Below are 26,447 nucleotides of genomic sequence, written 5' to 3'. Positions count from 1 at the left end.
CCACCCTGTGGGGCTGGGCGGGGCCTGTTCACCTGTCCCAGAGGTGGGGAGACAGCAGGCCTCCCGGCAACCGTCACAGGATGTGGTTGCCACCGTGCTGCCCCCCCACCTCGGGCCCTCTGAACCCTCCCGGGGCTGGCGGGGGATTCCTACGGGAGGAGCCACTGCTGGGGGTGGGGCGCAGTCGCGGGCGGGGTTGTGAAAGCCTTTTACAGCCTGGGTTCAACTTCCGGCTCCTGGCTGTGTGGCCTTGGACAAGCCACTCCCCTTCTCTGAGCCTGTTAGCTGCACGTGTGTCTGCAGAACGTGCACGGAGGGTGAACAGCTCACGGGGTGGGGGGCCGGAGGCTTGGCAATAGGTGCTCCTGCTCACTGGCAGGTCAGTCACCACAGGTGAGAGAGCTCCTTAAAAGGAGAAAGGTGCGGAGGAGACAGTAATTCCGGGAGGTCTTGTGCGTTGGTGCTGGGGTCGGGGGACACGGAGAACATCCTGTCCCACTCTCATTTTACAGATGAGGTCACTGAGGCCTGGAGTGAGAAAGGACTGGCCCAAGATCCCCGGGAGTTAGTGCTGGAGTGACATGCAGTCCTACCCCACCGCAGGCCCACTCAGAGCTGGTGACACCTTTTGAGTCCCCACTCACCAGGGCCGCCTCCCCTGCACCCCCACCCCTGCACAGGAGAAACTGGGGGACTCTGAGACACTCCTGCCCTGCCCCTGCCAGCCCCGGGCAGCCTGGGGCGCTGTGTCCCACGCAACATCGTGTCACATGTCCATGTGACACGCAACCTGGGGCAGCCTGGGGCGCTGTGTCCCACGCAACATCGTGTCACATGTCCATGTGACACGCAACCTGGGGCAGCCTGGGGCGCTGTGACACACAACATCGTGTCACCTGTCCGGAACGGTGACGACGGCCCCAAGACCTGGGGAGGATGGCGGGGGCTGTTCTCGCAGAGGCCCTTCCCCCATCTAAGCCGCCCTGGGACTCAGGCCTGTCCCCGCTGAGCTGACGCGTGCCAGGCCCGTGCTGGGCCTGAGGAGGCCGAGATGAATGACATCGGGCTCAGGGCTGGGCCCCAGCTTGGCAGGGGGGTGTGGCGACCTGGCGTTATGACACATCGCAAGGATGCGGGAGTGGAAACACAAAGGCGTTAGGTGGACGTGGCGGCCGAACCCCGATTTCAGAGACATTGGTGTGGGGGAGGGGCACGTGCAAGCCTGGAGGCACGGTGGCTGCGGTGGCTCTGCACGTGCAGTTGGACAGTGACGCCCAGGGAATTCCTGGGGAGGGGACGCCTGATCCGGGTCGTAACGGCTGAGTAGGAGTTAGCCACCAAGCGGAGCAGGAAGGGCATTCCGAGCCCACGGAATGGCCCGAGCAAAGGGGAGCAAGAAGCTGCCTGGCTCTCCAGGGAAAGGGAGGTCCAGCTCGATGAGAAGTGAGTTGAAGGCCGGGCGCGGTGCTCACGCCTGTAATCCTAGCACTCTGGGAGGCCCAGGCGGGCGGATTGCTCGAGGTCAGGAGTTCGAAACCAGCCTGAGCAAGAGCGAGACGCCGTCTCTACTATAAATAGAAATTAATTGGCCAACTAATATACATAGAAAAATTAGCCGGGCGTGGTGCTCACGCCTGTAATCCTAGCACTCTGGGAGGCCGAGGCAGGAGGATTGCTCAAGGTCAGGAGTTCGAAACCAGCCTGAGCAAGAGCGAGACCCCATCTCTACTAGAAATAGAAAGAAATTAATTGGCCAACTAATATACATAGAAAAATCAGCCAGGCATGGTGGCGCATGCCTGTAGTCCCAGCTACTCAGGAGGCTGAGGCAGGAGGATCGCTTGAGCCCAGGAGTTTGAGGTTGCTGTGAGCTAGGCTGACGCCACGGCACTCACTCTAGCCTGGGCAATAAAGCGAGACTCTGTCTCAAAAAAAAAAAAGAGAAGTGAGTTGAGGACACTTAATTCTCACCCCGACCCTATTTCATGGGAGAGAAAATTGAGGCCCAGAGAGGTTAAGTAAAATACCCAAGGCCACACAGTTGAACAACGTCAGCACTGGGATTTGAATATGGCCGTCGAGCTTCAGAGTCTGGGCGTCACCCATGGCTCTCTGGTGGAAACCCATTCCCGGGCCTGTGTCGCCAGCGCAGCAGGCCCAGCCCAGCTCTGGGAGGTGGAGACGCTGGCCAGCCCGCCCGCCCGCCGACAGCACAGGCACCCACCGCACTCCGGCATGCCGGGCCGCGGCGTCTTACTAGAACCGCGCACGGCCTGGACACCCGTACAGAGCCGGCTCTGTGCTGGGCTCTGGGCAGAGAGAGGAGTGAAGCCTGGTCCTTGCCCTCGGAAGTTTGCGGTCTCTGGAGGAGACAGACAGAGACAGTCCGTCACCATGGGGCGGTGATGGTGACGCCAGGCGGGTGCTATTTCATGTAAGCTTCATAAGGACACTCTGAGAAGGTATTATCTTCCCTGATTTATAAATAAGGAAGCTTAGGCCCAGAGAGGTTAAGGGACCAGCCAGAAGCCACACAGCTTGGCGTGTAGCACAACTTTTCTACCTCACCCCAAAGCCCCAGTGTGAAACCACCACACTGCACAGCGAGGGGCGTCATGGGCACCTTGCACACACCCCCTCCCGGAACTGAAGTGGATCTGCAGCAAAACAGAAAGGAAAAGTGCAGCTGAGCCGCTGCTCCCCTCGGGGAACAAACACCAGGGAGGACAGAGGCTCGGTGGGGACCCTCTGTTCCCTCAGATCCTGGGAACTGTCCACCCTGCGGGAATCTTGCCACACTGGGTGGAAGTTTAGTTCTTAAACATTCATTTTTCATACACGGCAGGCCTGAAACACAAGCCCACCCCCTCACGCGCTTGCTCGAACGCTGCAGGGAAACATCTGGGCTGGAGCCAGCACAGGACCGACTCAAATACAGGCACCTTCCTAAGGGAGCATGCTTTTCCTCCCTCCCGCCCTCCCTCCTTCCTTTCTCTCCCTTCCTTCTCCCTCCCTTCCTCCCTCCCTCTTTCGCTCGCTCCCTCCTTCCTTCCTTCCTTCCTTCCTTCCTTCCTTCCTTCCTTCCTTCCTTCCTTCCTTCCTTCCTTCCTTCCTCCCTCCCTCCTTCCCTCCCTTCCTTCCTTCCTTCCTGGCTCCCTCCCATCTTTCCTTCCTTCCTTCCTTCCTTCCTTCCTTCCTTCCTTCCTTCCTTCCCTCCCTCCCTCCCTCCCTCCTTCCCTTCCCTCCCTCCCTCCCTCCCTCCTTCCCTCCCTCCCTCCCTCCCTTCCTTCCTTCCTTCCTTCCTTCCTTCCTTCCTTCCTTCCTTCCTTCCCTCCCTCCCTCCCTTCCTTCCTTCCTTCCTGGCTCCCTCCCATCTTTCCTTCCTTCCTTCCTTCCTTCCTTCCTTCCTTCCTTCCTTCCTTCCTTCCTTCCTTCCTTCCTTCCTTCCTTCCCCCCCTCCCTCCCTCCTTTCCTTCCTTCCTTCCTTCCTTCCTTGCTCCCTCCCATCTTTCCTTCCTTCCTTCCTTCCTTCCTTCCTTCCTTCCTTCCTTCCTTCCTTCCTTCCTTCCTTCCTTCCTTCCTTCCTTCCTTCCTTCCTTCCTTCCTTCCTTCCTTCCCTCCTTCAAGTAAATACTTTAACATGGTTCAAAACCCCAACAACATAAATTCATATCATTAAAATCCTGTCCCCACCATCCACCTTACTATTGTTTCTCTGATATAATAAACACCAGCAAATATGAATGCCCCTTGCCTCCCCCCACGCTTCTTATACAAAAATGATGTTCTGTCCACACTCTTAGGCTTCTTTCACTTCTCAGGGTGTCCCTGAGAACTTTCCTAAGGGATTCTCGGCGGTAGTGCTGACCATGATCGAGTTTTGTCCCGTGTGCTGCCCACGCACATAACCTGCGCCTCATGTGGGACTCCACCTCGTTGCTGCAGAGAATGTGTGGACATAGAGGGAAAAGCCACGAGCTCTGCCAGGGTTTCTTGGGGAAAGTAGGACAAAAGAGGGGACAATTGAGCTGGCCCTTGAGGGATGTGTAGGAGTTCGGTGGGTGAGAACAGCAGAAAGGGATTTGGATCTGGGATTTGGAGAGTGATTACAGACATGGGGGATGATTTTCCAACACCGCAGCCTCCAGCCACGATGACAACATGACAACAGGGACATTAATACTGACGGCTGCCATTCCTGGGTGCTTCACCGTGAGCCGGGCATGGCGCTGAGCACGTCATGGGCACTATTCGGGCTCACCGCAGCCCCACGAGGCACCGGCATCACCCCCACCTTAGGGTTGAGGAGACTGAGGCTCGGGAGGGTTCAGAGTTTCCCCAGGGCTGTCAGTTTGCCCCGGTTGTGTGGCCGGGCCCTGGCTGCCACTGCACGTGGCCTCCTCCTCACCACGTGCAGTGAGATCCACGCCAAAGGCTCGCGTCTGTGCCCGGGCCGGGAGGAGGCTCCGGCAGGATGACCCCGCCAGGGGCCACATGGACGTGGCCCCAAGGCTCCGAGGCCACTCCCAGGGAGCACAGGCCTGGGCTGCTTCCTTTCCCTGGCAGGGCATCGCCGGCATCGCCGGCTGGCCCCCGGCCTTCTCCACTGGAAACCTCAGCTCCGGGGTGCACCTGCCAAGCCCTGCTCAGCTCCCCACTCCTCTCTATCGCCCCATCTGTGGTTTCCACTTCCGCCCCTCGAGAAGACCCTCTGCGTGGTTCTGGTGGACAGGCAGTGGTGGCTGGAGCCCTGTGTGGCCGCTCAGTGTGGACCCCTCTGGGCGCGGTCCCCGGCCCCCGGCCTGGCTTCATGGGGCTGGGATGGAGGCCCCACGGTGGGGGGCAGGGGAGCCCCCATCAAGGGAGGGACAAGTTCAACGCAGCCTCAGTGGAAAGTTCATCTCCCACCGCACCCTTCAGCTGTTTACCACCTAGACGGGGCTCTGGCATCCTGACTTGAAAAGAGGCTCACCCCTCACCAGCATCACGGAGGAAGCACCGAAATAGCAACAGAGGAAGACAAAGAAGAAAGACACAAGGGGGGGGGGGAGAATAATGAGACAGAGAGGGAAGGAGGAAGGCGGGGAGGGAGCGGTGCGTCTGAACAGGCGAGGAAGGCACGGAGCCGCCTTTACCCATCCCTTGCCCTTGACCCCAGCACCTGCCCGTCCTTGCAATGTGGCCTCCCTCAAGGTGCAGAACTGCCCAGGGATATAAGGTCTCCTAATCCCCGTTGCCTTCCAGGTGAGAAAAGTGAAGCCCAGAGAAGTCATGGCACTAGTTCAAGGTCACCCAGCTAGGATGGGGAGCCAGGTTCACAGCCAGTCATGCAGCTGGGCGCAGCAGCAGGAGCGGGAGAGGAGAGAGAATGGAAAGGTGGAAGGCTGGACCGCGATGCGTCCTTTCTTGGAAGGATTGCCCCCCCAGAGGACTCCAGCCCCATCCTGGCTGAGGGCAGGTGCCCCCTTCCTGTCCCTTTCCCCAGGCCACCGCACCCCAGGCCCTCCCGGAGGAGGGGAGCGGTCATCCCCCAGGGCCGTGGGCTCTGGGACGCATTTTCCTTCCCAGCAACCTGCTCACAAACATGCCCTCTGCCCACGGGGCCTCCTGCCTTCCCACCACCACCGAGCCCACACTCGCCTGCCCTCGGCACCCGCACACAGTGGGGAGAGAGAAACGATCTACACCCATCTGTGCCCTTCCACGGGTCTCCAGGCCACACGCGGCTCTCCCAGAGACCCAGCATTCAGCTCCCCGGGCTCCTGCTTCCCCCGTGGCCTCCCCTCTGGGCCACCATCTCTCCCTGTGGCCTCGCTCAGTCTTCCCCGCCTGGTGTGGAGACAGGTGGAGGCTGCTCTCATCTGCAGATGAGAAACTAAAATAACTGGGGTCAGGAGCACCCCAGCTTTTCTGCACGGCCAGGATGCGGCAATGCCCTTTGTCACACGACCGGGACGGTCCCCCTCCCCTCCCCCACACTCTTTGCAGCCCCTGCGTGGCCAGTGCCCTGCCTTCCCGCCGTCTACTCTGTGTTTCCTGCCCTCGCCCTCATTCCTCCCACCCTCTTGGCAGCCTGAAGAGTGGGGGGTGTATCCTGCACACAGCAGCAGAGGCCCCCTGCCCAGTGAGGACCCAGAGATCTCCTCCCCGCCTTCTGGTTCCAGGAAACTCATCTCTTCTCCTGTCCACACTCAAGTCTTCCTGCCGCTTTGTCAAGCTTTCTTCTCTATTCCTGATTTTACGGGCTGCTTTTCCGATGACCCACATGTGGGGTCTCCATGTGCCATGCACCTTCCCAAAAGCACGCCTTCCTCCCAGCCCCTCCCCAGCAGCCAAGACAGAGCCCTGCGGCCCCCCTCCCCCCCACCCCCGCTCCGAGGTCAGCTGCCTGCCATAGTCTGGGACAGCCTTTGTGTCACTACTTTATCCACAGTCCTTAACCCAGTGGCCCAGGGCCTGACCATCCCAGGGGGAGGGGACCCCGGGGCAGACTGAAATACATTTAAAGCATCGCTTCTCCAAACTCTTAGCCATGTGCATCTTCACGGTTTCTGCTTTGTCTGTGGACCATTCGTTCTTTCGGTCACTTGGTTTTTCTTTAAATGGACTCAATTCTTAAAAACTTAAATTTATTTTAAAAAGAATCTTTAAACACTATGCAAAACATCTGGCATGTACTTTTCAAAAACACTGATGTCACAAAATACAAAGACTCCAGAGCTGCTTCAGATTAAAGGAGCTGAGGAGGCATGCCACCTGAACGCAAGGCGCAGCCTGGGACTTTCTTTTGCTATCCAATGCGTCATTGGGACAGGTAGTGAGCAGGAACGAGGTCTGGAGATTCAATAGCAGTGTTATGTCGGTGTTCATTCCCTGATTTTGAAAAGTGTACTGTGCTTACGTAAGAAAACATTCTTGCTTTTAGGAAATATACACTGAAGTATTGATGTATTTAGGGGTTAAAGGGCAACATACTTTTAAATGGTTCAAAAAAAAATCGTGTGTGTGTGTGTGTGTGTGTGTGTGTGTGTGTGTGTGTGTGTTGTGGGAGGCGAGAGAGAGAATATTAACACTAGGGAATCCAGATGAGGGTATCCAGGAATTCTTTGTATTATGCTTGCAACTTTTCTCTCTGTCTGAAAATGAATTAAAATTTAAAACAAATGTAAAGGAAACAATGTTGCCGTTATAAGTGAAAAACCTGTATCACTTGCTATAAATTGAAGATAATTCCAAAATAAAGCAGTGCTGTGACTCTCGCTAGACACATTTGTCTGCTAAGTCTGAGTCTGGGATCTGCCTGGTTTGGGTTACAGATGGAGACAGGCAGGGATGGGAGAGGCAGTAAAGACCCTCAAACCAACCAAGTGTTCTGCTTGCTGCGATGAGAAGGACGGGCACGGAGTTGAAAAGGGCCATGCTTTCTCTCTGTGATTCAGTGATACTCAGAGTCCTGTCCCAAGGCTACAAGGTCCGGAACATTCATTTCATGAAAGTCCAGTGGGCGTCTTCAGGGCCAGTTCGATCGATGATGGAGCCCTGGCACAGAGAGAGAACAGGGTCCTGGCCCACAGGAAGGTTCCAGCCTGGGCGGTCTTGGGCGCTGGGATGGAAGAACGTCCAGGGCACGGCTCCCATCTCCGAATCCCAACATTCCTGGGCTGCCAGGAGTCCAGAGGCAGGAGCCCCAGGAGCAGACACAGAGCAGGAGTGGCTCAGAGCTGGTGAAGGAAAGAAGACACGATCAGTGTGCGAGAAATGAAGTGTCAGGACCCAGCCCCCCATCTGTCACACCCAGGAAAGCTACACAGCTTTCATTGTTCATTAAGTATCTGTTCTGGCTCCTCCAGTACCCCAAGCCCATTCTTCTCCCCCTGCGCTTTTCTTTTTTGAGACAGGATCTTGCTTTGTTGCCCAGGCTAGAATGCAATGCCTTGATTGTAGCTCACAGCTACCTTAAATTTCTGGGCCCAAGTAATCCTCCCACCTCAGCCTCCTAAGTAGCTTGGACTACAGGCATATGCCACCACGCCCCTGCTAATTTTTAAAATTAGCAATTTCTTTTGTAGCAACGGGGTCTCACTATGTGCCCAGGCTGGTCTGGAACTGCAGGGCTCCAGGGCTCAAGCAATCTTATCCCTCGGCCTCCCAAAGTGCTGGAAATATAGGCGGGAGCTACCACACCCAGCCTCTGCTCCCTTCTGACTGCCAAGGAGGATTTTCTTCCCATTTTTCTTAGGGCATATTTCAGTTTTTAAAATTAACCTTTTTTTTTTGAAAGAAAGTCTCACTCTGTTGCCCAGGCCAGAATGCCGTGGTGTCAGCCTAGCTCACAGCAACCTCAAATTCCTGAGCTCAAGCAATCCTCCTGCCTCAGCCTCCCAGAGTGCTAGGATTACAGGCGTGAGCCACGTGCCCAGCCAACATTTCCTTTTAGAATAGTTTTAGTCTTACAGAAAAATCTCATAGATAACCCTGAGAGTTCCCCTCCACCCCATGTTCAGTCTCCCGATTGTTAACACCTTACATTAGCATGGTGCGTTTGTCACAGTGAATGAGCCAGCATGGATACATGACTACCCACTAGAATCCACACGTTATTTAATCGTCATGTCTCCTTAGGCTCCTCTTAGCTGTGACAGTTTCTCGGACTTCCTTTGTTTTTGATAACGATGGCAGTTTTGAGAAGTATTCGTTCAGGTGTTTTGTAAAATGATCTTCAGCTGTGATTTGGCTGGTGTTTTTCTCAGGCTCAGACTGGGGTCACGGGGTGGGGCAGGAAGACCTCAGAGGTGCAGGGCTGTTCTCACCCCATCATGTCGAAGGGCCGTCCCGTCAATAGGACACGTCACTGTGGATGCTGACAGTGTCATCTGCCTGAGAGAGTGCCGGTCAGGTGTCTCCACTGCACAGTAAGTCCCTGAGCCCCCACGATTCTGTACTGTCCCCTCTGGAAGGACGTCACCACGCATAGCCCACGGTTAAGGAACGGCCAATCAGGGCCCACCTCTCTGAGGTCAGAGCATCTGTATAATGAATTATCTGGAATTTTTTTCCATGGGAGATTTGTCCATTTTCCTCTATTTATTATTTGTTGATGTCGGTGTGAGCTCGCGGGTATTTACTTTGGGTCACAGCCCGATACTAATTTATTTTATTGCTCAAGCTCGTCCAGCTTTGGCTGTTGGGAGCTTTTCCCACGGGCTCCTGTGACAGTTTCACAGGTCCCTGTCGTTGTGGGTTTGGTGGAGCACTCTTCATCCTCTGGTCCTAGAAGATGCTCCGGGATGTGAAAGGGAAGGAAGTCGTCACACACGCTACAGTGCAGACGGACCTCGAAGACATCGCGCTGAGTGAAATGAGCCAGTCACGGAAGGACAAATGCTGTCTGATTCCACTTAGATGAGGTTCTTAGAGTAGTCAAATCAGTAGAGACAGAAAGTAGAACGGCGATTGCCAGGGATGGCAGAGAGGGGAGTTGGGAGTTAGTGTTTCATGGGCAGGGAGTTTCAGTTCTGAAAGATGAAAAGGGTTCTGGAGATGGGTGGTGGCGTTGGTTGCACCTTATGAGTGTATTTCATACCACTGAACCGTACACTTAAAAATGGTTATGATGGCCAACTTTATATTATATGAATTTTACCACAAGAAAAGAAATTGGGGGGGGGGAAGATGCTCCAAGCTCATCTGGTATATAAGAATAATATTTAAAAACAGAGATCTGGGTTCTTCGTGTGCTTGTTGCTACTGGGGTGTGGCTGTCTCTAAGCTGCCTTAGCTGACGGAGTAAGGAAATATATGTGTGCATACTACACCGTGCACATGTGCAAATCCATAACACGCCTATACGTGTCCACCTGTTTCTACTACATTAAGGTAAACACGAACTCATACTTCATGCCGCCAACCGTAAACTGTCGCCACACGGATCATTCTTACGGATCTGTAACCTCCCGTTGCAACAGCAAGGAACTGGTTCTCACCATCCGCCATCCAGGTACTTAATGGTTGCATTCCATATACCATTTCTGTCTTATATTTTCTGATTTTCTCCATCAAGGTTATAAGTTGCTCAAAAGTAAGGCCTGAGCTTGTGATTTTTTTTCTTTTCTTTTCTTTCTGTCCCTACTCCTCCCACTTGGACGTCTGGCAGAATGTCTTTAAAGCAACAACACAAATACTATTTTAGGAGCATCGGCTATGGGTCGTCTTCTCTGTCCATCTCTAAGGATGCAACGACGGGCGTGGCGCTGGCTCCCCAGCTGCTCTCAGTCCCCGTGAGTATTTGTCGGCCGCTCAATGCAATGGGATGACAAGACTCACATCGCCGCAGAGAACTGCACGAACAGGAGCAGCACCTGGAACGCCAGCTCCGGGCAGGTGGGGCGGCACCTGCTGTGTTCACTGCCGTGCCCCCAGCACCCACAAGTGGCCCTGGCATGTCGTAGACACCCAATAAGTGTTTGAACAGTCCTCCACTTTTGCGTGAGTGCCTCTCAAAGCCCTGGCACTTCTGTTCCTCATGCACAGACACCCCCCCCCAAATGTCCCCTTCTGCGGGGAGCCTGCACCCCGGCGTAGGCAGATGAATGAGCGCTGGAGCCACCAGGGCCTGCCACCCACCTTCCTGGCTGCCTTTGCTTGTGCAGGTATTCTGATGCCTTGCCAAGTACTACTCTATAAAGAAGAGTGAAAAATGGAAACACAAGGGGCCGATTCCAGTGAGAAGGTTCGGTCTCGCTGATCTACTACAATTAAGACAAAGTGGAAACTGTCTCTCAGAAAATCCTCTTCCCTGGCCCCGAGGTCTGCCTGGCCGCCCTGCGGCAGGATTTTTCCCTGTCGCAGGGAAAGGGTGAAAGGAAGAGGGGCTGCCTAGCTTCTGAGTCAGGTCCCCCAGGCACACGGGCCCTTCCAGGAATAGACTCCCTGGCTTTTACACCGCATCAGGTCTCTGGTTAATTGCCTCTCTTGTTTAAGAGGCAGGCTTGCTGTTCCTTTGATAGGTGTTTCTATAAATAGGTTATGCTGCAACCTGAGCATCTGTGTCCCAAAAAAGGTTTTTAGAAAGTTGTAAGTGGATGTCACTGGCATCCTTCATTTCTGCTCCAATTTAAAAGACTGAAAGGGCCCAGCCTTGCCCCCTGTGCCCCTCCCTCCAGCACCCCCCCCCCCCCCCGCCCAGGGCATCATACCCCCAGTGGGAGCTGGAGGTCCCAGATACAACCCTTGGTTGTCCAGTGAGTGAGTCCCAGGCTGGAGGAGCCCAATCCTCGCCTGAGGGGGCCGGGAGACCCTCCACTCTCCGGCAGGGAGCCCGGCCCGAGCCGTGAGTGACAGCTCCGAACACCAGAGTCCCTCAGTACATCACTTTTTAATTAAGCAAGATGAAAAGACGAAACATAATTAGAAAGCAAGCCTTTGGGGCATGGTGGTGGGAATTATAATGTATTATTCTAAAGAAGTGAGATATAATTTTTGTAAGATCCCTTTAGAATGGGTGTTACCGTTCCTTCACTCGTTTCTGTTTTCATTCAATTTGCAAACATCCTGCTCCTACTCCAACTCCTCTGGCTCTTCCTCCTCCCCTTCCCCTGCTCTGTGCCAGGCATTTTCCATACATTATCACATTTAATCCTACCCACCCTCTGCAGCAGCTACCGCTGTTATCCACAGCGTGGGGAACGACAGGCGACTGGCAGCGGGACTAGAATTCAAACCCAGATTCAGCCCTGCACACCGAGGCCACCCGGGCCCAGCCCAGCACCCCCCGGGGGCTGCAGGCTTTTCTCTGGGGATGTTTGGAGAAGGGAAGAGACAATGGATCTCTGTAGTGCATTAATTCAAGGACATCTGATTTTCTTCTAAGGGAAAAAGGCCCACATGAAATCCGGAAATCAGCCTCGAGTGTCACATGACGAGTTTATCGGTGCCATCTGGGCAGCCGCCCCCTCCCCAAGGTCTCATGGGTGGGATGCAGAGCGCCTCCCGTCTGAGAGGCTTCCTTGGGTGCGCGGTGGGGCTGAGGGTGGGCCTTTGGCAGCCCCTACGAGGGCAAAACGAGGGTGCCGACTGGCACGTCACCCAGCCAAGTCCCTTCCAGAAGCAATGAGAAATGGAGCAGCGGGCAGAACCTCACGCCCACCAGACACCGGCCCCCACTTCACTTCTCTTGACCTCGGAGATCAGTGCCAAGTTTCTAAGCCAGGAAAGGAGCGACATTCCCAAGGCCGTTTCCGTGCCTGCGCTCTGGGAGGCCGAGGCGGGAGGATTGATCAAGGTCAGGAGTTCGAAACCAGCCTGAGCAAGAGCAAGACCCCCGTCTCTACTATAAATAGAAAGAAATTAATTGACCAACTAAAACAATATATATGCAAAAAAATTATCTGGGCATGGTGGCGCATGCCTGTAGTCCCAGCTACTGAGGCAGTAGGATCGCTTGAGCCCAGCCCAGTGAGGTTGCTGTGAGCTAGGCTGATGCCACAGCACTCACTGTAGCCTGGGCAACAAAGTGAGACTGTTTCAAAAAAGAAACATGAAGAAAACTACACTTAGACATATCATAATCAAATTGCTTAAAAACGGTGATAAGGAAAAAAAAATTTCTTTTGGAATGAATTGCCAACATTTGGAAATCAGGAGATTTCACAGAGAATCCCAGATTCCTAGTTTCTTTTGAAAAATTGGAAACTCTGGCAACCCCAGCCAGGTCTGGAACCTCTGCAGTCCGCTGTAATCGGCCGGGCTGGCGCCAGGAGAGGCTGCCCTCTCAGACGGGTCTGGGATCCACCTGGCACCGGCTTTGTCCTCCCTGCCCCACTGCTCACGGCCTCCCCCTCCTCAAAGGCCAGCTCAGTGACACCTGACCCATGGGGTGTGCTATGGCGGAGCCCTGGCTGGCCACGCCATTCGGGGAGCCCCCGAATGCCCAGCCCTCCCCACGTCCTGTGAGCTGCGCCTGCCCCAGGCTGAGGTTGCACTGGGTGTGGGTGGGGGGGTTGCACAACATCCTCCCAGGGCCCCTGGAGCACCACGGCCTGTCCCCGGTTGGCCTGTAACTCACGTGGCGCCTCCCACCGCACCCTGCAAGGCCCACACAGGAGATGAGCTTTTCATAGACAAAGCCGGAGGGGATGAAAGGCAGACACAACGCCCCCGTCCTGCCACCGAACGTGGCACCGGGTGGGGCTGGATGAGCACGGCGTGGCTTCCGGTCTGTCTGTGCCAGACCTTCCCTGAGGCTTCTGCAAGGTCCAGGAAGTGTATGGGCCTGGAGTGGGCAAGGATAGGCCCCTAGGGACACTGGCGGGTGCTTGTAACCGGGTAGATGGATTGCATAAATCTTCATCCATTCATCACAAACTCTGACATCGACTGATGCTGAGTAAAGTCCCTTCCTCAAAATCGCCACCACCAGCCACTGCCCTGAGCACCTCACCCCTTTGCGTTAAAGGTGTTGCCCCCTCAGGGGTCGTTTTTAAAGGCGGGTACACCTGGGAGGTATCAGCCACTAATACCTGAGAATGGGCTGCTTTCCCGGGCTTCTAGAACTTTTAGAGAACTCAGAGATCACTTGATCCAAACAGCACATTTTTTTTTTTTTTTTCAGATTTATCCACGATCAAGAGCAGAGCTGGAGCCACCAGAAGGTTCTCTGAGCCTGTGGTCTAGCGCAGCAGTCAGCTAACGTATCCTGGAAATGTTCCGATAGGAAATATTTCAGGATTTGCTGGCCGTACAGTCTCTGCTCAACTCTGCCGTTTGGGTGTAAAAAGCACGTGAAAAGGAAGGAGCATAGCTGGGCTCCAATCAAACCAGCTATGAGTGCTAAAATTCGAGTTTCATGTGTCTTCCTCCTTTCTTTCAACCATTTGAAAATGTAAAAACCACTCTTGGCTTCTGGGCACAACGAAACCAGGCACGGGGCCACCTGGCCCCAGGGCTGTCGCTTGCGTGGCCCTGGTCTAGTGGAACAGTTTCAAGAAAGCTACCTTGCGTGCCCTCACGCATTTTTAAGCTGTTTTCTAAAATGTTTCAACAAAAGTTCGATGAAGCAGGATGTGATTCATATCCCATATACGATGTCATATTTTCAATACTGACATTTCAAAAGAAAACTTATGTCATCCTTTTAAATAAACCTAGTGGAATATTACTTTGACATACACTATTATCCATTTTTAAAATATGTGAGTAAGCCATTTCTTAACAGTGCCATGACACCATTCCTTTGTATCCTTGAATTCTTCTTCCACTCTTTCCATATAATCTTAACCCTAATATATTTTTATGCCTCCAAATCGTATAGTAATCACTCTAAGAGTCTTTGAAACAAAAATGTGTATAAATTAAAAATGCTTAAACTTTATCAGTTCCTGTGATCTATAAGGCCCTCATAAAATTTTTGCTCTAGGTTATTATTTTTATCCACTTGTCAAGACAACTTTTCAGTTTTATGCTCTAGGGTATGTTGTCATACAATTATTATTAACACATAAAGCAAAAAATCATGGGTGCCACAAATTTTGATATTACTTATTGTTAGCTTTGTTCCAGGTGGGAACCCAAAAAGTATGTATAGGACAGAATGCGGTTAATGGAAAACTTAGACTTGTAGAACAATAGCCACAGGAGTCAGAGAGTTTGAAGCTTATAAATCTAACAAGACAGCAAGGGACACCTCATTCCTATCCCTCCTGATAAAGACAAAACTACCCCCTTCCTTATCTCTACAGGATGAGACTGATGCAAGGGTCCCAGAAATGGGTTATTTAAAAAAATGTTATTATAGCGGCTATTCTGGCCCAGGTACTCACTCCCCCAGAAAAACTGTCTACAAAACCCAAGGCTCTCCCCTCTCTCTCGGGATGGACGCTCTTTTGGCCTCCAGCCATCTGCACCCAGGTCCTCAAAATAAACAACATTTTACTACACATGAGACTTCATGTGTCTCTCTCTCAGCTCTGGACCTAACATTTATTACATCAGTATAATAAGTAATATTTGATATTATACCAATATAATCAGTAACATCAAAATTTGATGATGGTTAGCCACAAAAAGCTAAATTTATCGGAAAGGTATCTTAATGGGGCATTTAGGTTTCCCCACCTCACTTAGTTAACCTATCCATGGTGGATATTACTTGCTGCTAGAACAAGACAGGATTAGCACCTTGTTTTTATTTTTATTGAGTGAGGCCATGAGGTTTGTCACAAGGAGTTTGTCACAGTAATGCCACTCAATTTTTTTTCAACTCTGTCCAAGTTTGAGGCCAAAAACATCACAAAGCCATCTAGAATCAAATTATTGTTTAATTTTTTAAAAGCTGTTGAAAACAAAAGTTGGAAGCCATCTGACTCGCAAAATGATTTGTTACCCATCTTAGAGTCATTGGGTTCCTCAGTGCCACTGCCAACACTTCGCACTGTCCCTTTATTGGTGCCCCGGAAGTTTTTCCTCCCAGTAGAATCCAGGGTGGGTTAGGACCCCACCTTTATAGTGCAGGGGAAGCAGAGCGATTATGACAGGCTGACGGGAGAACCACGCTGAGACCATGCGCGGACAGGGAGGCAGGAAGTCGAGGAGCTAGAAATCAGTCCCCACGCAGCCTGGCGTGAAGATACAGAGGCAGATCTCTGAGCTGAGGAGCCACTCTGTTGCTCTGCCCAAACTCCTGCACCAAGACAGGGATCAAGCTCCAGCAAAGCTTCCAGCAGCCTCCGGCCACGTCCTGGAGTCAAACCAGCCCCCTTGAGTTCCTGTCCGGAAAAGCTAGGGGCTGCCAGCACCTGAGGATGGATGCTTATTTAAAAAGCTACCGTCTGGCCGGGTGCAGTGGCTCATGCCTGTAATCCTAGCACTCTGGAAGGCCGAGGGGGGTGGATTGCTCCAGGTTAGGAGTTCGAAACCAGCCTGTGCAAGAGCGAGACCCCGTCTCTACTATAAATAGAAAGAAATTAATTGGCCAACTAATATATATAAAAAAAGTTAGCTGGACATGGTGGCGCATGCCTGTAGTCCCAGCTGCTCGGGAGGCTGAGGCAGGAGGATCGCTTGAGCCCAGGAGTTTGAGGTTGCTGTGAGCTAGGCTGACGCCACGGCACTCACTCTAGCCTGGGCAGCAAAGTGAGACTCTGTCTCAAAAATAAATAAATAAATAAAAAGCTGCTGTCATAAATCCTTTCTCTGGCCCTTTGAGATGAACATGCATCTCCTTCACCCCAGCGGAGTCACCCGTGCGTAGTTGTCAGCAAGAGCAGGCAGGAGCCTCACTTTGGTAAAGGCCTCATCACGCAGACACTGACCGCCTCTCACCGCACTCGATTTTTGTAATTTTTCACTTCCCCACCTCTGCTTGGGCCCCAGCTTGCTTCTCCCCCTTTGAAACACCATTCTCCTCTGCACAAACCGAGTGAGCTCAGTTCCGCCGGACCCTCCTCCCCACTGCGGCAGCAGTCGACGAGTAGAACCCGCCTCCACCTCCTGTGACCAGGCCCACTTCGTTTCTCCTCGACTGTGGACATGTCCCCTCACCCTGGCGGAACCACTCTTCAGTTACCGTCTCTTTCCTAAGGGGCATGAATCCCGATGAGCCTGGCGAGGCCTCCCCAGGGTGCTCGAGGCAACCACTAACTGATCACACGGCCACCGGGAGGACACAGAGCCCCCCGTGTGGCCAAGAAGAAACAGCAGCAGCCATTGCACCCAGGGAAGCCCCCTCCCACGGGATCATCTCCTCCTCCTCCCCTTCCTCCTCCTCCTCCTCCTCCTCCTCCTCCCCTCCCTCATCCTCATCCATTTTCCCTTGCAGAGGATTTATTGCTGGTGCCCTGAAGGGACAGACTAAAGTCCTTCCAAGCTGAGAAAAGTGCCTTCTGTTCTGGACAAAGAGAAACAAGTTCCCGACATTTCGGGCCTAGAAGAAACCGTAAAGATCCTCAAGGCTCCCGGAATGCACAGATCACACCGTGTAGCAAAGTGGAGGGCGGAGAGGGTGACAGAGATTCCCTAAGGCACTGCAGCTGGTCAGAGGCCACCGTCTCTCCCATTCCAAACAGCCCTGACAGACGTAAACACCGTGGGACCTGACGCGTGGCTGGCAGAGGGTGGCCCCAAGTCCCACGGCTGCACAGAGCAGGTCACCTCGGCAGACCCTAAAAGCCAGCGGCCCAGAGAAGGTTCTGGGTGTGGGAAGCCAACACAGAGCTGCATATGGCAAAAATATAGACTGAGGCTCCCTTGAAAGGTATCCCTCCCCTGGGATAGAAAGCCGCCTCGAGGTAGATTCTGGAAATCCTGAGGCCCAGAACTCCTTGCATCCTAAGGGGATGCTTAATGACAGCCCCACCTGGGGAAGGGCCTTGGCCTCCTTGACCCCCCAGGAGTCCGGGTCACAGCCTTGTGCTCTGCCTTCGAGGCCTCCGGAGTGGCCCGGAGTGACCTCAGTCATTGCGAGAGCCGGCGCCACGGGTCCTGGAGCGGGAGGGCAGCAGCGGCCTCTGAGCTAAAGAAAGTCCATCATTCTAGAGCCCTGGCCGCTCTGTTCAGGCTGGAGAAAAAGGGAAGGCGGGAAGGGAAATGCTCAAGGCTAACAGCCCGTCTGGGGCATACAGAGACCGCACCTGGGGCACGAGGGGTCCCGGCTGCTGGGAGGGCCTAGAAATTTCTGTTGCACAGAGAGAGCCCCACGCTGTGTGGGGGCTGCATGTTGCTGATTGTGAGGAAGGGAAAACATCCCAAAATGCCTTCCAAAGGAGCTTGGTCGATCAGGGAGGCACACAACGGAATGCTCTTCGGAGACTGCTGTGGCGCTCAATTTATTGCCTTGGAGAGGTGACTCAGCCCGTTATTACAGAGTTAAAAAACAAATTTAAGAACAGCATTGATAGTAAGATCCCATTTATGTGAAACGGTCTCTCTCTCTCTCTTGCACGTGCGCACATGGGCGCACACACAAACACACACACACAAATGCACGCACACACGCCCCCAGGCATCTGAGAGTCTGAAAAGTCTGGAAGCAGCGTTGGGGCAGCTTAGGGGGTGCAGGGCCTGTGCAGGGCCCCACAACCAGAAGGGCCCGAGCTCAGTTTCATCCTTTTCTGCCACTGTCTTAATTTCTAATGACATGGCTGGCCCTGCATGGAATAAACTCCCTTTTAAAACATTAACTTTGCTGAGAAATAATTGTGTACAATAAAACACGTCTATTTTTAAGAGGATGGTCGGAAGTGTTTTGACAAATGCATGTATCCATGCAACCACCAAAGCTGAGACATAGAACCTCTCCACTAGCCCCCCGGGCTGCTCGTGCCCTGCAGCCGTGCCCCACCCCAGCCCCAGGCAACCACGGATGGGCTTTCTGTCACTATAGCTTGGTTCTGTCCTTTCCAGAATTTGATAATATGGACTGATATGCCGTTCCTTCTTCCCTCAGCACCATGTTCTAGAAGTCACCATGTTGTTGTGAGATCAGTGGTTTGTTCTTTCTTATTGTAGAGAAATATGGAGATACACACACACCACATTTTGTCCCTTTCCTCATTAATGGACAATTGGTCAGTTCCCAGTTCGGGGCTGTTAGAACAGTCCTGCTATAAATTTTCATGTACGAGCCATGTGGGGATATGAGCTTTCACTTCTCCTGGGCAAATACCTAGGAGTAAAATTATCGGATTGTATGGGAGCTGTATGGTTAATTGCATAAGGAACTGTCAAACCATTTTCCAAAGTGGTTGGACCACATTTACATAAACAGCATGTTACACCCTTTGAATACTATGCTCAGTATGTTTTTCTTCAACTTCCAGTGCCACAAATACATTACAGAAGGTCCAAAAGTCTGGAAAGAAGACTTATTGTACTTTTTTCAGATTAACAATTGGATCTATGGCTTCAAATATAGAGGTACCTCACCTGAAAAGTGTCTAGAGGTTGAAGAAAAACATGTATTTGGAAAGTGTAACTAACATAATATTTTAAAATAAGTTTATCCTATGTCTCCTGAATTTAGGGGCATGCTGAATGTAGAAAAAATAATTAGTAAGGTCATTTCAACATTTTAGGCACTTTGTAATAATAGTTGTGGTTTACTTCCCAGCTATAAAACCTATATTTATTTGTTGTAGAAAATTTAGAAAATACAAAAAAGAAGAAAAATATAGTTTAAAATCCAAATCATCATAATGCTATTTTCTCCTGCATATTTTACTAGTTATTTGTGTGCATTGAATAATATTAACTGGACTTTTTATCTTATGTGAACATCCTAAATTATCTCCTTATTAACAAAAGCAGTACTTCCTTGTAGCAAAATTTTTAAAACAAAATATTAATAATTAAAATTTAAAAGCAGAAATAATGGCTGGGCGTGGTGGCTCATGCCTGTAATCCTAGCACTCTGGGAGGCCGAGGTGGGTGGATAGCTTGAGCTCAGGAGTTTGAAACCAACCTAAGCAAGAGCGAGACCCCATCTCTACTATAAATAGAAAGAAATTAATTGGCCAACTAATATATATAGAAAAAATTAGCCGGTTATGGTGGCGCATGCCTGTAGTCCCAGCTACTCGGGAGGCTGAGGCAGGAGGATTGCTTGAGCCCAGGAGTTTGAGGTTGCTGTGAGCTAGGCTGACACCATGGCACTCATTCTAGCCTGGTCAACAAAGCGAGACTCTGTCTCTAAATAAATAAATAAATAAAAGCAGAAATAAGAGATTCCTCCCCAAAGTTGACAACTTGCTTTGTATTCTTTCAACTTTTGTTCATGTCTTTTTAGTCCTTTAAATATATATATACATGTATGAACATTGTGTACTTTTAAACACATATAATTTAAAAAAATTATATAGTTTTACATCCTACTTTTCTTCACCTAGTGATATGTCATTAAATATTTCTAGAAAACAAAGTTTTTAATGTCTACATAATACTCCACTGTATAAGTGTGCCTTAATTTAGTAAACTAGTACTCAACCGTTAAACACTTCAGTTGAGTCCGTGTGTGTGTGTGATTGTGCCAGGCCTTAAAAATAATTTTTAGGCCGGGCGCGGTGGCTCACGCCTGTAATCCTAGCTCTCTGGGAGGCTGAGGCGGGCGGATTGCTCGAGGTCAGGAGTTCGAAACCAGCCTGAGCAAGAGTGAGACCCCGTCTCTACTAAAAATAGAAAGAAATTAATTGGCCAAATAATATATATAGAAAAAATTAGCTGGGCATGGTGGCGCATGCCTGTAGTCCCAGCCACTTGGGAGGCTGAGGCAGAAGGATCGCTTGAGCCCAGGAGTTTGAGGTTGCTGTGAGCTAGGCTGATGCCATGGCACTCATTCTAGCCTGGGCAACAAAGCGAGACTCTGTCTCAAAAAAAAAAAAAAAATTTTAAAAACTATTATTAAATTGTCTGCAAAATGTTTTCACTATTTATGCTTCAACTGGTCAAAATTCAGTACAACTGTCCTGAAAATTTTTTAACTATTTTAGAGTGAAAAATTGTTGAGAAATTCGCATGCTCATGATTATTACAGAGGTTAGGGGTTTTTTTCATGTTTATTGTCCACTTCTATCTTTTCTTTTGTAAGTTGCTTATGTTTTCACCTATTTTCCTTTTTTCTTACAGACATGTAAAAGTATTTAATATGTTTTTGAGTCCCCAGCATTTAGAACTGTGCCTCAACCATTATAAGCACTTAATAAATATTGAATGCATGAATAAATAAGAGGAACATTAATCGTCTTTCATATACGTTGCAAATACGTGCTGGTTATCCAATAGCTTAAAATTTTGTTCATGGTGCTTTATGATTTACAGAATTTTAAAACCTATTTCCATTTTCCTTTTACAGACTCCTTCATATTCTATGCCTGGTAAGTCTTTCTCTCATCCTTAAATCAGATAAACATTGCCCTATATTATCTTCTAGTTTCTACTTTTACAAAACACTGAAATCCTAATATCTGGAAGGAAAGGCTCTGTTTTACCATTCTTATGTTTCAAGAATTTCTTGCTAATTCTCTCCAGTTTATCCTTTAGGAGAACTTTAAAATTACTCAATACCCCCAGCTTTCCAACACACACAAACACACACACACACACACACACACTCACACACACAAATGCCATTTGGGTTTAGGGGCAACTGCTTTTAACCTGTAAATCATGATCCTTGGTCTTCTGTCCTGGACCTCGGGTGCCTTCACACCCACCTCTCCTCGTGTCCCGGGATCTTTGTTGGAGGGAGTTGGAAGGACTCAGAGGTCGTGACACCAGCATCAAATGGCGTCCCTAGCACTCCGCCCCCGCCTCCCCCAGCTCAGCACCAGCCTCTCGATTTTCAGCCTCATGTGCTTTAAGATGACTAACTAGCAAATATTTTTTAAAGACAGTCACAAGTCTGTGAGACTGGGGTCAAATAGGCACTTTCTCTCACTTCAGGTTGGAACGTAAATTGAGAGACAGACTTTCAAAGACCTGAGACGCGCCTACCAAGGGCTTTAACGAAGCCTGTGCTTTGATCAGGGGACCCACATCCAGGAACCGCTAAGGAAACCGTGTGGACAAACACAGGCACAAAGATGTCATTTACCACATGAGTCAGAAGGAAAAAAACTAGAACTAGATGTTTAACATTTAGGAGACCCATTTGGTAAATTCTGGTATATAGATCAGACAGAGTTTTACGCAGTTTTCAGAAGTGATTCTTTTCATAAACCCCAGCAAGATGTGCAGCAAACAAACCTAACAGCCGCCCACCCGTGACACTCTGGCTGGTGGGATTGGATGGGATTCTTTTTTCTTTCTAGTTTTTAAAACAGTTTTCCAAGTTTGGGACCATAAACATGTAGTTCCTTGATAACTTTTTGAAACCTACTTTAAACGAGCAATTAATACTTTTCAAAATTAATGTAGCTGTTTTTCATAACAAACCCATGGAAAGGATAAAAGAAAAAAAAAGGCTAAACACGAATCATTGTGCAAAACCTAAAGAAGAAAGTAAAAATAATCTAAAATCCCACCACCTCGAGATAACCACGTTTATCTAACATTTGACTGTACAACAGCAGGTAGATAACTACACATAGGCACAGAGACACATGCATGTGGTTTTACAAACTGCTTCTTCCCCCCATCAATATGTCGCAGACACCCTCCACAGCAATAAAAGTCCATCGGCCTCATTCTCTTTTAATGGTCTGCATTAAAATATTTCCACCCATGCATCTTGTAAGAATGAGCCATTATTTATTTAACCGATGCGCTATTGATGCACACTGAGCTTGTCTGCAATATTTCACTTAGTCATTAGCATATCGGTGAGTGAGCTGGGCCGGGGGTCAGTCTCCATTCTAACTTCCTGTCTACAGTCAATCCACTATCCTGGTCGGGGCCTCAGTTTCCTCCTCTGTAAGAAGAGGACATAGTGGACATCGAGGGACTCCTGAAATGCCTCCAGCTGCAGCATTCTCTGATTTGTTTTTAGGCAGCTGACTTCTCAGGAATATGAAGTGCTCGGTGTAATTTAGAGCAATCTGCACAGCTAAGAATAGTGATCGCCTCTGAAATGAGACTGTGGAAGCCTTCAAATTACCACCAGCCTTCAACGAACGGTACATGTTTCCTGGTCCGCAGGATGACTGGGAGGTGGCTTCTGGTGACATCTTGGGCTATAAACCACCAGAATGCAGCTCTGTCTTCAGCCAGGCCAGCATCTCGCCAAAATGCAGGGCTGTGCAGCCACCTGCCTTCCTCCCAGTGATTCTGTTCTCAGAGTCCTCACACACACACACACACACACACACACACACACACACACACACGGAAGCCTTGAACTTCATGTTTGCTCTGCAGCAAATCTCTCAGGAATCCGCCTGCTGTCAGCACCATGCCCCTCGTGAATGCTCATAAAATGGGCCTCTTCCTAACAGAGAGCTTTAGATGGCATGTAGCAAGCCTAAGAGCGGGATTCGCCTGGGCAGATTGGCTCTGACCCAAAAACAGCAATGGCAAACATTAACTGTGCACATACTATGTGCTACGCACATTTTGTGCGTCACTTCATTTCTGAGGACTGGGCAGTTTCTAAAGGCAGTTGGGGAAAACTCTTATCAACAACTGTAGCTTTAAACAGCGTCTCTGACTCTATAAACTAGGCTTATAAAGGCCCAATCCTCCGATGCATAAATCCCTGCTACAACGGTAATTACATCTAGCCACTTGTAAGTGTCTTTCACAAGCATTAACTTGCTTTGGTCCTAAAGAACTACTTTTACTTTGTGGGGGGACCTTCAGTCATCAAGGGATTTTATAAGGAGCAGTCCCATGAAACTTGCTATTTATTGCTTATAGAAATGATGAGAATGTCTTTTGAGACGATAGAGAGGATCCTCAGGGCTCTGGGTTTGCATCTTTGCTTTGGCCACCAGGAAGCTCATATGCAAACAAGTGCCCCCACCACCAATAAAATGAAGAGACCTTTTGGTATGATGCACCATGTGGATAACCTTCCCATAAAATTCATCTTATTTTCCACCCATGTTTTCTTATCACCCAGATTTTTCTTGGTTCGTTTTCATCCTGTTCCCTTCCTTGCACTGCTGCCTCATATCCATGGTGGAATGGGAAGGGGAGTGAGTAAGTGTTAGAAGTCAGATGGGACAAGTTAGGTCCCCTAACTCCCGGCCCCTTCCCTGCCTTTGACGACTGGGTTGCCTGAGGAGGGGGAGTCACTCTGATGGGCTGGTCTGAGTCACCCCCAGTCGCTGCAGCCTCAGAACAAAGTCCTCGTTGGCCCTTTCCACGTCTTCCTCAACCACTCCGCCGCCTTTTGTTCTTAACCATCAAAACAGACCTGTTCTCCTCCCTGCCCGCCAGGTAAAGGTGACAAAGTCAGTAAATTAAAATAACCCTTGAAAGGCCATCTCCTGCGGATCCAGAACTCTAAATTAGTGGCCTACCAGGTTTTAAGGTGACTGAGAGAAAGCCTGGATTTAAAAACAAAGCAAAACAAAAACCAAAAAGCCCTCCAGCGCCTAAAGCTCCACGCTGCTGCCCAGGCACGAGCAAAGACGCCCGCACAGGTGGCTCGTCCCCACCAGACTGCACAAACATCACCTTCTTCCAGGTCATCGAGCTGCTGTGCTTGCCCTCTCCACTGCCTGGCCTGCCCACCCGCCCTCCCTCTCTGGTCCAGCCTGTGAGCCCCACCTCCTCCAGGAAGCCTTCCCTGACCTGTCCATCCAGGCCCTGGTGGGCACTCTGTCCTCCCACCCCCTGTCCACCTGCTGTGAGCTCAGCACACACGGTTCAGCAGGTGACGGCTTCCAATCCTGACCCATGCCCCCCCTCCTGGCTGTTGGTCTCGGTGGAAGCCACGTGGCTGCCTGTTCTTAAAACACTAACCAGTTTCAAGTGAGATCACAGAAAGCACAACCTTTCCACGTTAACTGAAGTTGGCCAAAGCTGTCGTAAAGACCTGGCCTCAGCAGACAGTGACGGTCAATTCTCCACGCCGCGTTGTCTTACAAGTGGCTCACATTAAGACAAACCCCAATACCTGGCCCAGCACCCCAACACAAGGGCTCTAAAGAAATGCTCCCCAACACAATACGTCTTGACATTGACTGCACATGTACCCATGACCTTGAGCTAGAAATTCGCCTCCCTCAAGGTGAAATGCAGTTACCACGGCGCCCACCTTGCACTAAGTAGCTGTTGACGTCCCTTCTCTGTGCCTCCTCTCACAGGGCCGTTTGGACTCGTAGGGAGCCAGGGCACCCAACCTTCTTAGAGCAAGGCTCGCACACGACAGGCGCCAGGACCCGTCTCGATCTAGTCATCTAGCTATTGTGACAGCGTGACACTCCCAGCACGGTGCCTGGCATGTAGTAAGCTTTTAATAAACCCGAGCTGCCGAGGCTGTGTGGTTATTACAACTCCTAGTTTTCAAAGCCCTTTAGATCTATTTTTCACACACAGTCATAGCACGTTCAACTGAACCCCGTGTTCTCTGCACAGCCCCGCCGCCCCCCGCTGCGGGAAGAGGATGCTCTTCTCATCTTTCTTTTTTTATTTTGTAATGAAGCAATGCTTTGTGATGGCGAATCATTGCTACAGTTTGATTTTTGTTTCCTTTTTTTTAAATGAATTGATTGATTTTTTTTTCCCCCTTGTTTCCTCCAAGTTTTAAAATGGAACAAGTGAAACAACATCCACCACAGGCGTCCAAAGCAGAGAGAAGCCGCCTGCAGCCACCCTCTGTGTTCCTGACAAACCACTGTGCCCTGCCCTTGGCCACCTGTGGCCCTGCTTGCTGTGACTGTGTTTCCCCACGAGGCCTCCCAGGGCCTGCCCCACACCTGCTTTCCTGGACTCCTGTCACCCTCCAGCCTATTATTCCTTTTTGTTTTGGTCTGATTTTCAGTTTTTTCATTTTTTGGTTTTTGTTTGTGATGAAGTCTTGCTCTGTCACTCTCGGAGAGTACAGTGGGATCATCATAGCTCACTGCAACCTTGAACTCCTGGGCTCAAGCGATCGTCCTGCCTCAGCCTCCTGAGTAGCTGGGACTACAGGTACCTGCAAAGACACCTGGCTAATTTTTCTATTTTTTAGTAGAAACTGGGTCTCGCTCTTTCTCAGGCTGGTCTTGAACTCCTGACCTGAGGCAATCCTCCTGCCTTGGCCTCCCAGAGAGCTAGGATTACAGGCATGAGCCACCGTGCCCAGCCCAGCCTGTCATTCTTAATGCCTGTTTAATCTGAGTGGCTTTTCAGTCCTTTCCTAAGTCATGTCTTACATGGTACATCGGTTTTCTACCCAAATGTCTGCAGTAGACATTTTAAACGCACAATCTTTCTTCTTTCATTTGTGTCCTTAAAGGTAGGACACTTAAAACAAGAAATGCAATCACATTTTTCCTGGCATAAATGTCATATACAGTTGAAGGGGATCAGAGTATGCCACCCCCAAATACGCCGCTTTGGCATAAGGGCTATTTTGAGCTGAAAGCAATAAAGTTCTCTGCTCTCCCTCTATCTAAAAGCAGGACATAACTTTTCCTTTGTAAAAAAAAAAAAACATAAAATTCCATTTGTAAAGGTATCTCCTTGCCCCAGACCAGAAATCGGAGGACGACTCTTACTCGCTGGGGACGTGTCACCCACTTAGGCTGCGTAACAAACCTTACTGATCCTCCTTTTCTCCCATTAGTTTTCCCACGCATTTGCCTTCCCACAGTTGACTGCTCCTAGAAGTCAAAACCCCCAGCCTTTCTTGTGACTAGCTGCTTTTCCGTGATTTACTATCTCTTGTTAAAATGCATATAAAGCCCTGGGTCTGAGCCCTTCTTTGGGTGTTCACTGCTTGCCTGTGAAGCCCCTGTGTGGGTGTGAAATCAGCCTTCCCTCCCGTGCAGCTGTCTTCCACCAGTTCGATTCTCAGGTGTCCGGCACCGAAC

The 26,447-nt window shown here is 50.5% G+C and overlaps 2 long non-coding RNA genes across 2 annotated transcripts; one reads left to right on the top strand and one right to left on the bottom strand.

The window, feature by feature from the left end:
* Positions 1–7,425: 7,425 nt before the first annotated feature.
* Positions 7,426–24,909, bottom strand: LOC142870585 (uncharacterized). The gene is made up of 2 exons (XR_012918926.1): positions 24,689–24,909; positions 7,426–7,721 (listed from the first exon to the last, which is right to left on the bottom strand). It is a non-coding gene; the product is annotated as an uncharacterized LOC142870585 (long non-coding RNA).
* Positions 8,780–13,815, top strand: LOC142870586 (uncharacterized). The gene is made up of 3 exons (XR_012918927.1): positions 8,780–8,912; positions 10,190–10,485; positions 13,610–13,815. It is a non-coding gene; the product is annotated as an uncharacterized LOC142870586 (long non-coding RNA).
* Positions 24,910–26,447: the final 1,538 nt, after the last annotated feature.

The sequence above is a fragment of the Microcebus murinus genome, chromosome 4, assembly GCF_040939455.1.
Source record: "Microcebus murinus isolate Inina chromosome 4, M.murinus_Inina_mat1.0, whole genome shotgun sequence".
Classification (NCBI taxonomy): Eukaryota; Metazoa; Chordata; class Mammalia; order Primates; family Cheirogaleidae; genus Microcebus; species Microcebus murinus.
This window is presented reverse-complemented; position numbering and strand designations above follow the sequence as displayed.